At 49.4% G+C, this 12,587-nt stretch overlaps 1 protein-coding gene across 1 annotated transcript in view; it reads left to right on the top strand.

The window, feature by feature from the left end:
* The window catches only part of LOC139539723 (ciliary neurotrophic factor receptor subunit alpha-like), a 688,039-nt gene that overhangs the window by 656,382 nt on the left and 19,070 nt on the right, over positions 1 to 12,587 (top strand). The window lies entirely within an intron of this gene.

Below are 12,587 nucleotides of genomic sequence, written 5' to 3'. Positions count from 1 at the left end.
AGATCAGGGTTGGATCAGGGTGGATCAGGGTTGGAGCCGGGTTGGATCAGGGTTGGATCAGAGCGGAGCAGGGTTGGAGCAGGGTTGGAGTAATGTATATTGTTCATCCCTCTGTTCATCATTATCCTGCAGCTAGCTAGACTATCCCAGTGGACCATTGGACGCATCCTGGACAGATGGTCTCAACACAAACACTGCTGCTGCCAGGGCAAGAGAGAGTACTCATTTCAGAGTCCTCACAAGGATAGTACAACAAGGAAATGTGGACAAGACATGTTGGCTTAGGGGTTAGGTTTAGGTTTACAATTAGGGTTAGGGTTAAAGGTTAGGGTTAGAGTTAGGGTTAAAGTTAGGGTTAAGGTTAGAGTTAGGGTTAAAGTTTAGGGTTAAGGTTAGAGCTAGGGTTAAAGGTTAGGGTTAGGTTGAGGTAGGTTTAGGGGTTAGGGTTAGGGTTAGGGTTAGGGTTAAAGGTTAGGGTTAGAGTTAGGGTTAAAGTTAGGGTTAAGGTTAGAGTTAGGGTTAAAGTTTAGGGTTAAGGTTAGAGCTAGGGTTAAAGGTTAGGGTTAGGTTGAGGTAGGTTTAGGGGTTAGGGTTAGGGTTAGGGTTAAAGGTTAGGGTTAAGGGTTAGGTTTAGGTTGAGGTAGGTTTAGGGGTTAGGGTTAGGGTTAAAGGTTAGGGTTAGGTTGAGGTAGGTTTAGAGGTTAGGGAAAATAGGACTTTGAATGGGAATCCATTGTTTGGTTCCCACTAGCAAAACAAAATAAACTGAATCTAATTGTATTTATTACATTTGCCAAATACATCCGGTGTAGACTTTACCGCGACATGCTTACTGACAAGCCCTTCCCCAACATTGCAGAGTTAAAAAGAGTTAAAAAGTAAGAAAATATAAACAAAAGGAAATAGTAACACAATAAAACAACCATAAAGGCTGTATGGGAGTACCAGTACCGATGTGCAAGAGGGGTACGGGGTAGTCGAGGGGTACGAGGGGTACGGGGGGTACGAGGGGTACGAGGGGTACGAGGGGTACGAGGGGTACGAGGGGTACGGGGGGTACGGGGGGCACGAGGGGTACGAGGGGTACGAGTGGTAAGAGGGGTACGGGGGGTACGAGGGGTACGGGGGGTACGGGGGGTACGAGGGGTACGGGGGGTACGAGGGGTACGAGGGGTAAGAGGGGTACGGGGGGGTACGAGGGGTACGAGGGGTACGAGGGGTACGGGGGGTACGAGGGGTACGGGGGGTACGGGGGGTACGAGGGGTACGGGGGGTACGGGGGGTAAGAGGGGTACGGGGGGTACGGGGGTACGGGGGGTAAGAGGGGTACGGGGTAGTCGAGGGGTACGAGGGGTACGAGGGGTACGAGGGGTACGGGGGGTACGAGGGGTACGGGGGGTACGGGGGGTACGAGGGCTACGAGGGGTACGAGGGGTACGGGGGGTACGAGGGGTACGAGGGGTACGGGGTAGTCGAGGTAACTGAGGGAATATATACGTATAGGTAGTGGTAAAGTGACTAGTCAATCAAAATAGATAATAAACAGTAACAGCAGTGTATGTGAAGAGTGTGAGTGTGCATGTGTGTGTGAGCATATTTGGTGTGTGTGTGTGTGTGTGTGTGTGTGTGTGTGTGTGTGTGTGTGTGTGTGTGTGTGTGTGTGTGTGTGTGTGTGTGTGTGTGTGTGTGTGTGTGTGAGACAATGTTAACTGTCTGGGTAGCCATTTGATTAAATGTTCAGCAGTCTTATGGCTTGGGAGTAGAAGCTGTTCAGGAGCCTTTTGGTCCCATACTTGGCTGTTTGGCCAGTACTGCTTGCCATGCAGCAGCAGAGAGAACAGTCTATGACTTTGGTGGCTGGAGTCTTTGACCATTTTTTGGGCCTTCCTCCGACACCGCCTGGTATAGTGATGTACTAACCTCTGTTGCACCTTGAGGACTGATGCCAAGCAGTCAGTCAAGATGTTCTCAATGGTACAGAGGATCTGAGGGCCCCATGCCAAATCTTTTCAGCCTTCTGAGACGGAAGAGGCGTCTTTACAAAAGTGCTGGTGTCCTTGGACCACGGTAAGTCCTTAGTTTTGGTGGCCCCAAAGGACGCAGTGGTCTAAGGCACTGCATCTCACTGCTGGAAGCGTCACTACAGTCCCTGGTTTGATTCCAGGCTGTATCACATCCGGCTGTGATTGGGCGGCGCACTATTGCCCCAGTGTCGTCCGGGTTAGGGTTTAGCCGAGGTAGGCCGTCATTGTAAATCAGAATTTGTTCTTAACTGACTTGCCTAGTTAAATACAGGTTGAATTGATGATGTGGAACTTGAAGCTCTCGACCCGCTCAATGTTAATGGAGGCCTGTTTGGTCCTCCGTTTCCTGTAGCCCACGATCCTCCGTCTCCTCCGTTTCCTGTAGCCCACGATCCTCCGTCTCCTCCGTTTCCTGTAGCCCACGATCCTCCGTCTCCTCCGTTTCCTGTAGCCCACGATCCTCCGTCTCCTCCGTTTCCTGTAGCCCACGATCCTCCATATCCTCCGTTTCCTGTAGCCCACGATCCTCCATATCCTCCGTTTCCTGTAGCCCACAATCAGCTCCTTTGTCTTGCTCACATTCAGGGAGAGGTTATTGTCTCTAACCTCCTCTGTGAAGGCCGTCTCATCGTCGTTGCTGGTCAGGCCATCAGACCATCATGTTGTCGTCAAACGTAATGATGGTGTTGGAGTCGTGAGTGGCCATGCAGTCGTTAGTGAACAGGGAGTACAGGAGGGGACTAACCACGCACACCATGTTAAGGGTCAGCGTGGGAATGTGTTGTTTCCTACCCTTACCACCTGGTGGTGGCCCGACAGGAAGTCCAGGATCCAGTTGCAGAGGGAGGGGTGTAATCCCAGGGTCCTTAGCTTAGTGATGAGCTTTGAGGGCACTATGGTGATGAACACTGAGCTGTAGTCAATGCCAAGCTTTTTTACATAGGTGTTCCTTTAGTCCAGGTGGGAGTGCAATGAAGATTGCGTCATCTGTGGATCTGTTGGGGCGGTTTGCGAATTGGAGTGGGTCTAGCGTGTCTGGGATGATGGTGTTAATGTGAGCCATGACCAGCCTTTCAAACATTTCATGGCTACATATGTGAGTGCTAATAGTCATTTAGACAGGTTACCTTGGCATTCTTGGGCACAGGGACTCTGGTGGTCTACTTGAAACATATAGGTATTACAAACTGGGTCAGAGAGAGGTTGACAATGTCAGTCAAGAGACTTTCTAGCTAGTCAGCGCATGCTCTCAGTACGCGTCCTGACAATCCGTCTGAGCCTGCGGCCTTGTGAATGTCAACCTGTTTAATTAAAGGTCTTACTCATATCGGCTACAGAGAGACTGATCACACAATCGTCCAGAATAGCTGGTGCTCTCATGCATGGTTCAGTATTACTTGCATCGAAGCGGGCATAGAAAGTATTTATCTCCTCTGGTAGGCTCGTGTTACTGTACAGCTTGCGGCTGGGTTTCCCTTTGTAATCCATGCTAGTTTTCAAGCCATGCCACATCCGACGAGTGTCAGCGCCGGTGTAGTAGGATTTGATCTTGGTCCTGTATTGACTCTTTGCCTGTTTGATTGTTCCTCGGAGGGCGTATCGGGATTTCTTAGAAGTGTCCGGTAGAGTATCCCACTCTAGCCTAGAGCTCAATGAGGATGTTGCCTGTAATCCATGGTTTCTGGTTGGGATATGTATGTACAGTCAATGTGCGGACGACATCGTCGATGCACTTAGTAAAGAAGCCGGTGGCTGATATGGTAATACAATAACATCAGATGAATCCCGTCACAATTTTCAGTCTGTGCTAGCGAAACAGTCCTGTAGCTTAGAATCCGCTTCCCCTGACCACTTCTGTATTGAGCGTGTCACTGGTACTTCCTGTTTGAGCAGGAATCAGGAGGATAGAGTTATGGTCAGATTTGCCAAATGGAGGGCAGGGAAGAGCTTTTGTATGTCTGTCTGTGGAGTAAAGGTGATCTACACATGTTTTGCCTCCTGTTGCACAGGTATATACAGTGCATTCGGAAAGTATTCAGACCCCTTGACTTGTTCCCACTTTTTGTTAAGTTACAGCCTTATTCTAAAATGTATTAAAAAAATCATGTGTTCATCAATCTACATCACAATATCTCATAATGACAAAGGGAAAAAAGGTTTTTAGAAATTTTTGTACATTTATAACTCTAACCCTTAAATACAGGTCAAATAAATAAAACATATTTTTTAATCACACAACACTGTATGCAGTGGCATATTCCCTGTGCAGGGCAAATACTACCTATCTGCCTACGACAGTAACAGGCTCATTTTAATACTTTGTTTGCATCCCAATGGCACCCTACTACCATAGGGCCTGTCATGCACCCTACTACCATAGGGCCTGTCATGCACCCTACTACCATAGGGCCTGTCATGCACCATACTACCATAGGGCCTGTCATGCATCCTACTACCATAGGGCCTGTCATGCACGCTATTACCATAGGGCCTGTCATGCACCCTACTACCATAGGGCATGTCATGCACCCTACTACCATAGGGCCTGTCATGCACCCTACTACCATAGGGCCTGTCATGCACCCTATTACCATAGGGCCTGTCATGCACCCTACTACCATAGGGCCTGTCATGCATCCTACTACCGTAGGGCCTGTCATGCACCCTACTACCATAGGGCCTGTCATGCATCCTACTACCATAGGGCCTGTCATGCATCCTACTACCATAGGGCGTGTCATGCATCCTAATACCATAGGGCCTGTCATGCACCCTACTCCCATAGGGCCTGTCATGCACCCTACTACCATAGGGCCTGTCATGCATCCTACTACCATAGGGCCTGTCATTGCTCCCTACTCCCATAGGGCATGTCATGCATCCTTTTACCATAGGGCCTGTCATGCATCCTACTACCATAGGGCCTGTCATGCATCCTACTACCATAGGACCTGTCATGCCAAATAATGTCCCCCAGCCAATTAGGTCCCCCTCTACGTCACAATGGGATTCGATAAATTATTAGCATCCGTTGCTATAGTGTGATGACCTACAGATTAGACTTTTGGAGATCAGTACAGACTAAATGACGTTTTTTTCATCATCGCTATGCAAACAAGACTGATTTCTGTGACTTTTGGGTACGTTGTTAACATTACAACATGAAATCCATGTCTTAAACATCGCAACGTTTTGGAAATGTCAAAGAAAACGTGTAATCTGCTATGACACATTGAAGTTACTTACCTTACAGGTCACAAAGTCAGCTAATTTCCACTCATATACAAATCCGCTTTATTCATATACTGGCTTGGCTGGCTGTCATGTTTGTATTTTAACCTGCCCTTCCCTCATCTACACTGAAATAATATCTTTTCACTATTCCTCTATTAGGATGAATCTCCCATAGCTCGTTAGTACCCCCTTGTGGTTGAATATATATATATTGTAGGTACTAGGATACAACAATGAATAACGCGGAACAAATAAATACCATCAAAGGTTACCTTACAACAATGAACACCGTTTGAAACAGCTGTGAAAACCAACCTGACAATATTTAAGACTATAGTACATCAACTTTACATTTTTGTGATACATTTATTTTCACAGATTATTTTTTGTACCCTCACATGGCAATCAGACTGAAATACTGAATTCTTGTGTGTGGAATAGAGAGGGTTGGGAGGCGCTGTGGGGATGGGAGGCGCTGTGGGGTTGGGAGGCGCTGTGGGGATGGGAAGCGCTGTGGGGTTGGGAGGCGCTGTGGGGTTGGGAGGCGCTCTGTGGGGTTGGGAGGCGCTGTGGGGTTGGGAGGCGCTGTGGGGATGGGAGGCGCTGTGGGGATGGGAGGCGCTGTGGGGTTGGGAGGTCCTGTGGGGTTGTGTGGTTGGGAGGCGGTGTGGGGTTGGGAGGCGCTGTGGGGTTGGGAAGTGCTGTGGGGTTGTGTGGTTGGGAGGCGGTGTGGGGTTGGGATGTGCTGTGGGGTTGTGTGGTTGGGAGGCGCTGTGGGGTTGGGAGGCGCTGTGGGGTTGGGAGGTGCTGTGGGGTTGGGAGGCGCTGTGGGGTTGGGAGGCGCTGTGGGGTTGGGAGGCACTGTGGGGTTGGGAGGCGCTGTGGGGTTGGGAGGCGCTGTGGGGATGGGAGACGCTGTGGGGATGGGAGGCGCTGTGGGGTTGGGAGGTCCTGTGGGGTTGGGAGGCGCTGTGGGGTTGGGAGGCGCTCTGTGGATGGGAGGCGCTGTGGGGTTGGGAGGCGCTGTGGGGTTGGGAGGCGCTGTGGGGTTGGGAGGCGCTGTGGGGATGGGAGGCGCTGTGGGGTTGGGAGGCGCTGTGGGGTTGGGAGGTGCTGTGGGGATGGGAGGCACTGTGGGGTTGGGAGGCGCTGTGGGGTTGGGAGGCGCTGTGTGGTTGGGAGGCGCTGTGGGGTTGGGAGGCGCTGTGGGGTTGGGAGGCGCTGTGGGGTTGGGAGGCGCTGTGGGGTTGGGAGGCGCTGTGGGGTTTGTGGTTGGGAGGCGCTGTGGGGTTGTGTGGTTGGGAGGCGCTGTGGGGTTGGGAGGCGCTGTGGGGTTGGGAGGTGCTGTGGGGTTGGGAGGCGCTGTGGGGTTGGGAGGTGCTGTGTGGTTGGGAGGTGCTGTGGGGTTGGGAGGCGCTGTGGGGTTGGGAGGCGCTGTGGGGTTGGGAGGCGCTGTGGGGTTGGGAGGCGCTGTGTGGATGGGAGGCGCTGTGTGGATGGGAGGTGCTGTGGGGTTGGGAGGTGCTGTGGGGTTGGGAGGCGCTCTGTGGATGGGAGGCGCTGTTTGGTTGGGAGGCGCTACTGTGGTTGGGAGGCGCTGTGGGGTTGGGAGGCGCTGTGGGGTTGGGAGGCGCTGTGGGGTTGGGAGGCGCTGTGGGGATGGGAGGTGCTGTGGGGTTGGGAGGCGCTGTGGGGTTGGGAAGCGCTGTGGGGTTGGGAGGTGCTGTGGGGTTGGGAGGCGCTGTGGGGTTGGGAGGCGCTGTGGGGTTGGGAGGTGCTGTGGGGTTGGGAGGCGCTGTGGGGTTGGGAGGCGCTGTGGGGATGGGAGGCGCTGTGGGAATGGGAGGCGCTGTGGGGATGGGAGGTGCTGTGGGGTTGGGAGGCGCTGTGGGGTTGGGAGGCGCTGTGGGGTTGGGAGGCGCTGTGTGGTTGGGAGGCGCTGTGGGGTTGGGAGGCGCTGTGGGGTTGGGAGGCGCTGTGGGGTTGGGAGGCGCTGTGTGGATGGGAGGCGCTGTGTGGATGGGAGGTGCTGTGGGGTTGGGAGGTGCTGTGGGGTTGGGAGGTGCTCTGTGGATGGGAGGCGCTGTTTGGTTGGGAGGCGCTACTGTGGTTGGGAGGCGCTGTGGGGTTGGGAGGCGCTGTGGGGTTTGGAGGCGCTGTGGGGTTGGGAGGCGCTGTGGGGATGGGAGGCGCTGTGGGGTTGGGAGGCGCTGTGTGGTTGGGAGGCGTTGTGTGGTTGGGAGGCGCTGTGGGTTTGGGAGGCGCTGTGGGGTTGGGAGGCGCTGTTTGGTTGGGAGGCGCTACTGTGGTTGGGAGGCGCTGTGGGGTTGGGAGGCGCTGTGGGGTTGGGAGGCGCTGTGTGGTTGGGAGGCGCTGTGGGGATGGGAGGCGCTGTGGGGTTGGGAGGCGCTGTGGGGTTGGGAGGCGCTGTGGGGATGGGAGGTGCTGTGGGGTTGGGAGGTGCTGTGGGGTTGGGAGGCGCTGTGGGGTTGGGAGGCGCTGTGGGGTTGGGAGGTGCTGTGGGGTTGGGAGGCACTGTGGGGTTGGGAGGCGCTGTGGGGTTGGGAGGCGCTGTGGGGTTGGGAGGCGCTGTGGGGAAGGTATTACTGTGCTCTAATAGTGTTAAAGGGAAGGTATTACTGTGCTCTAATAGTGTTAAAGGGAAGGTATTACTGTGCTCTAATAGTGTTAAAGGGAAGGTATTACTGTGCTCTAATAGTGTTAAAGGGAAGGTATTACTGTTCTCTAATAGTGTTAAAGGGAAGGTATTACTGTGCTCTACTAGTGTTAAAGGGAAGGTATTACTGTGCTCTAATAGTGTTAAAGGGAAGGTATTACTGTGCTCTAATAGTGTTAAAGGGAATGTATTACTGTGCTCTAATAGTGTTAAAGGGAAGGTATTACTGTTCTCTAATAGTGTTAAAGGGAAGGTATTACTGTGCTCTAATAGTGTTAAAGGGAAGGTACTACTGTGTTCTAATAGTGTTAAAGGGAAGGTATTACTGTTCTCTAATAGTGTTAAAGGGAAGGTATTACTGTGCTCTAATAGTGTTAAAGGGAAGGTATTACTGTGCTCTAATAGTGTTAAAGGGAAGGTATTACTGTGCTGTAGTAGTGTTAAAGGGAAGGTATTACTGTGCTCTAATATTGGTAAAGGGAAGGTATTACTGTGCTCTAATAGTGTTAAAGGGAAGGTATTACTGTGGTCTAATAGTGTTAAAGGGAAGGTATTACTGTGGTCTAATATTGGTAAAGGGAAGGTATTACTGTTCTCTAATAGTGTTAAAGGGAAGGTATTACTGTTCTCTAATAGTGTTAAAGGGAAGGTATTACTGTGCTGTAGTAGTGTTAAAGGGGAGGTACTGCTGTACTATACCACAGTGGTTACTTGGTGGTTGGAGATTGAAACCAGAATCGTACGTAGCCTGTATGACAGGCATCACCGCAACAGCTTCACAGTTTGGCCTCCTTTTCTGACCCTGTCTGTAAAACGACCGAAACTAATGACCCTTTGCTTTGCAAGCACACGTCATCACCTTGGCAACATACTAACCATTTGCTCCTCTGTAAAGGTACAATTTTGTTAGCATCATAGGCAAAATTTCTATCTGTGAACGCTGATGGCCGGAATAAAGAAAAGCTCAGCCTTACAAATATCCATCTGGAATGTGGTTAGAGGGGGGTGTCTCATTAGTCGGATTGACAGCTTCCATTTCACCCCCAGCCACTCTCCTCCCAGCAGTGAAGAGTCAGACACAAAGTCTGAAGGCTGGAAGATGGAACACTGGGAATCTCTCTCTCTCATCCCCCTCCCGTTAGAATCTCTCTCTCTCATCCCCCTCCCGTTAGAATCTCTCTCTCATCCCCCTCCGTTAGAATCTCTCTCTCTCATCCCCCTCCCGTTAGAATCTCTCTCTCTCATCCCCCTCCCGTTAGAATCCCTCTCTCTCCTCCCGTTAGAATCCCTCTCTCTCTTCCCGTTAGAATCCCTCTCTCTCCTCCCGTTAGAATCCCTCTCTCTCTTCCCGTTAGAATCCCTCTCTTTCCTCCCGTTAGAATCCCTCTCTCTCTTCCCGTTGGTTGGTGTTTCACTCTTCAGATTCAGGGAGATGAGAAGCTGTAGCTGCAGTGATAGGTCGGACTCAGTCAATTAGGGTCCAGCGTCATGCATGGCCAGGGTGTCACATCTACTTTACAGGAAATGAGACGGGCTGAGAATAAATCTGGAGTGCAGGGATTCACAGGGTCAAACACACACACACACACACACACGCACACGCACACGCACACGCACACACACACACACACACACACACACACACACACACACACACACACACACACACACACACACACACACACACACACAACATAGGGTTGTGTGTGTTTCTGAATAAGGGTGTCTGCCAAATTTCCAAATTGTATGTGTGTTTCTCTCTGTGTGTGTTTCTGTGTGTGTGTGTGTGTGTGTGTGTGTGTGTGTGTGTGTGTGTGTGTGTGTGTGTGTGTGTGTGTGTGTGTGTGTGTGTGTGTGTGTGTGTGTGTGTGTGTGTGTGTGTGTGTGTGTGTGTGTGTGTGTGTGTGTGTGTGTGTGTGTGTGTGTGTGTGTGTGTGTGTGTGTGTGTGTGTGTGTGTGTGTGTCTGTGTGTTTCTCTGTGTCTGTGTGTGTGTGTGTTTCTCAGTGTGTGTGTGTGTTTCTCTGTGTGGGTAGCAGCATGTTGGGGCTACTCTTCCCGACCCTAGATACGTGACACAGACACAGAAGGAATGTTGGTTTCAGATAATAGAATGCTGTTGCTTCAAAGCGCCGATTTACCAAAAGACTGAAGTCAGGCTGGGGTGTCACTCTCCTTTCTCTCTCTTTCGTTATGTAATCTCTGAACAATTTCCAAATCTCTCTGGTCACTTTCCTCTCCCTCTGGTCTTGCCCTTCCCCCTCTCTGTCTCGCTCAATTCAATTCAATTTAAGGACTTTATTGGCATGGGAAACATATGTTAACATTGCCAAAGCAAGTGAAATAGATATAAACAAAAGTGAAATAAAAAATAAAAATAAACAGTAAACATTACACTCACAAAACTTCCAAAGGAATGGAGACATTTCAAATATCATATTATGTATTTATACAGTGTTGTAACGATGTGCAAATAGTTAAAGTACAAAAGGGAAAATAAATAAACGTATTTATGAGTTGTATTTACAATGGAGTTTGTTCTTCACTGGTTGACCTCAGTTTCCACCTCAGCTTGCTTAGGGGGACTCTTCTCCAGGTTCCTCTCCCTGTAGGTGATGGCTTTGTTATGGATGGTTTTGAGAATTGCTTCCTTTTAGCTGGTTGTAGAATTTAACATCTCTTTACTGGATTTTGATAATTAGCTAATGTAGTCCTAATTCTGCTATGCATGCATTATTTGGGGTTTTGCATAATTCACAAACATGTTTTTCTCTCAATTCTGCAGGTAGAGTTTCAATTAGGTGTTTCTCCCAATGTGTGTATTCTGTGGGTAAGTGGACCCCAGACCTCACAACCATAGAGGGAAATGGGTCCTGCTCATAGTATTGTTAGCCAGATCATAAATGGGATGTCACATTTTATGTTCCTTTTAATGGTGTAGAAGGGCCTTCTTGTCTCTCAGATCGTTCACAGCTTTGTGGACGTTACCTGTGGAGCTGATGTTTAGGTCGAGGTATGTCAAGTGTTTTGTTTGTTCTAGGGCAACGGTGACTAGATATCATTGGTATCTCTCTCTCTCTCCCTCCAACAACCTGCCACTTCCCTCCTCACGCCAGACTAGAGGAGATAGATTTGTAATAGAAAACTCAAGACTGTGTTCAGGTGGTCAGCTGTTCAGGGGTTCAGGGGTTCAGGTGTTCAGGTGTTCAGCTGTTCAGCTGTTCAGGGGTTCAGGTGTTCAGCTGTTCAGGTGTTCAGGTGTTCAGAGGTTCAGCTGTTCAGGGGTTCAGGTGTTCAGGGGTTCAGGGGTTCAGGGGTTCAGCTGTTCAGCTGTTCAGGTGTTCAGGTGTTCAGCTGTTCAGGTGTTCAGGTGTTCAGCTGTTCAGGGGTTCAGCTGTTCAGGTGTTCAGCTGTTCAGGGGTTCAGCTGTTCAGGTGTTCAGGGGTTCAGCTGTTCAGGGGTTCAGGTGTTCAGGGGTTCAGCTGTTCCGCTGTTCAGGTGTTCAGGGGTTCAGCTGTTCAGGGGTTCAGGTGTTCAGGTGTTCAGCTGTTCAGCTGTTCAGGTGTTCAGGTGTTCAGGTGTTCAGGTGTTCATAGGCCTAAATGGAACCATGGTCCCTTCATAGTGCACTTCTGCTTTCCATGGCCCTGTACTCGGACCAAGTATTGGAAGTATCCTGATCTGCTGCTGGTCTGTGTTGAATCTCGAGCACAGAGTTTGAACAGGCATTTGATTATTATACAGACATTATTACATTAAATATAATAGCCACTTATCTGTCTGTCTTATTTTAATGCTGCTCTGTCTTGAATCTCTAGCTGTGTTTGGACAGACATTATTACATTAAATATAATAGCCACTTCTTTGTCTGTCTTCACTGGGGAAGTAGACTTTTTATATGCGATTTTAGCAGAGGATTTTATCCAAAGCGACTTACAGTCATCAGTCACGCATTTTACATATGGGTGGCCCCAGGAATCGAACCCATTGTCCTGGCTTTGAGGGAAGTTTATATAATTTAGGTAGAGTATAGGTAGTTTAGGTAGAGTATAGATAGAGTATAGGTAGTTTATATAATTTAGGTAGAGTATAGGAAGTTTATTAAATTTAGGTAGAGTACAGGTAGTGTAGGTAGAGTATAGGTAGTTTAGGTAGAGTACAGGTAGTGTAGGTAGAGTATAGGTAGTTTAGGTAGAGTATAGGGAGAGTACAGGTAGTTTAGGTAGAGTATAGGTAGTTTAGGTAGAGTATAGGTAGTTTAGGTAGAGTAAAGGTAGAGTATAGGTAGTTTAGGTAGAGTATAGGTAGAGTATAGGTAGTTTAGGTAGAGTATAGGTAGTTTAGGTAGAGTATAGGTAGTTTAGGTAGAGTGTAGGTAGTTTAGGGAGAGTACAGGTAGTTAAGGTAGAGTATAGGTAGTTTAGGTAGAGTATAGGTAGTATAGGTAGAGTATAGGTAGTATAGGTAGAGTATAGGTAGTTTAGGTAGAGTAAAGGTAGAGTATAGGTAGTTTAGGTAGAGTATAGGTAGTTTAGGTAGAGTAAAGGTAGAGTATAGGTAGTTTAGGTAGAGTATAGGTAGAGTATAGGTAGTTTAGGTAGAGTATAGGTAGTTTAGGTATAGTTTAGGTAGTTTAGGTAGAGTATAGGTAGTT

Source organism: Salvelinus alpinus, chromosome 1, assembly GCF_045679555.1.
Source record: "Salvelinus alpinus chromosome 1, SLU_Salpinus.1, whole genome shotgun sequence".
NCBI classification, from domain to species: domain Eukaryota; kingdom Metazoa; phylum Chordata; class Actinopteri; order Salmoniformes; family Salmonidae; genus Salvelinus; species Salvelinus alpinus.
This window is presented reverse-complemented; position numbering and strand designations above follow the sequence as displayed.